Source organism: Triticum urartu, chromosome 2 (assembly GCF_003073215.2).
Source record: "Triticum urartu cultivar G1812 chromosome 2, Tu2.1, whole genome shotgun sequence".
In the NCBI taxonomy this organism is placed as follows: Eukaryota; Viridiplantae; Streptophyta; class Magnoliopsida; order Poales; family Poaceae; genus Triticum; species Triticum urartu.
In genome coordinates, this window is record NC_053023.1 from 474,624,477 (window position 1) to 474,625,469 (window position 993).

Sequence of the window (993 nt, forward strand, 5' to 3'; positions counted from 1 at the left end):
ACAAGTAAAACTGACTCATCCAGCTCTGCATAAGATTTGCTCTCATTGTCTTCACTCGAAGACATAGGATTTGGTTGAGCATCACTTCAGTCACTCTGACTTTGTTCACTTGGACCCCATTTAACAGTGCGGTGGTTCCTATGACACAACAAAGAAGAAAAAGCATACAAGACGCTCTAAGCAAAACAGATGTCTTGTGGTGAATAAAAATATAGCCTCAAGTAAAGTTACCGATAGACGAAGACGAAAGAGGGGATGCCTTCCGGGGCATCCCCAAGCTTAAGCTTTTGGTTGTCCTTGGATTTTACCTTGGGGTGCCTTGGGCATCCCCAAGCATAGGCTCTTGCCACTCCTTGTTCCAAAATCCATCAAATCTTTACCCAAAAACTTGAAAACTTCACAACACAAAACTCAACAGAAAATCTCATGAACTCCGTTAGTATAAGAAAACTAAACACCATTTAAGGTATTGTAATGAACTCATTATTTATTTATTTTTGTGTTAAATCTAATGTATTCCAACTTCTCTATGGTTCATACCCCCCGATACTAGCCATAGATTCATCAAAATAAGCAAACAACACACGAAAACAGAATGTGTCAAAAACAGAACAGTCTGTAGTAATCTGTAGGTTTCGAATACTTCTGTAACTCCAACAATTCTACCAAATTAGGAAGACCTAAATAATTTGTATGTTGATCTACTGCAGTTGGAATCAGTATTTTATCGCTTTCTGGTTAAACATGAAAATTATTCTCGTGAGCGCATACTTTTTGTTTTTTTCAGCAAGATCAAACAACAATCATCCAAGAAGATCCTAAAGGCTTTACTTGGCACAAACACTAATTAAAACATAAAAACACAATCATAATAGAGGATAGATGATTTATTTATTACTAAACAGGAGAAAAAAGAAAGGAACAAAAATAAAATTGGGTTGCCTCCCAACAAGCGCTATCGTTTAACGCCCCTAGCTAGGCATAAAAACAAGA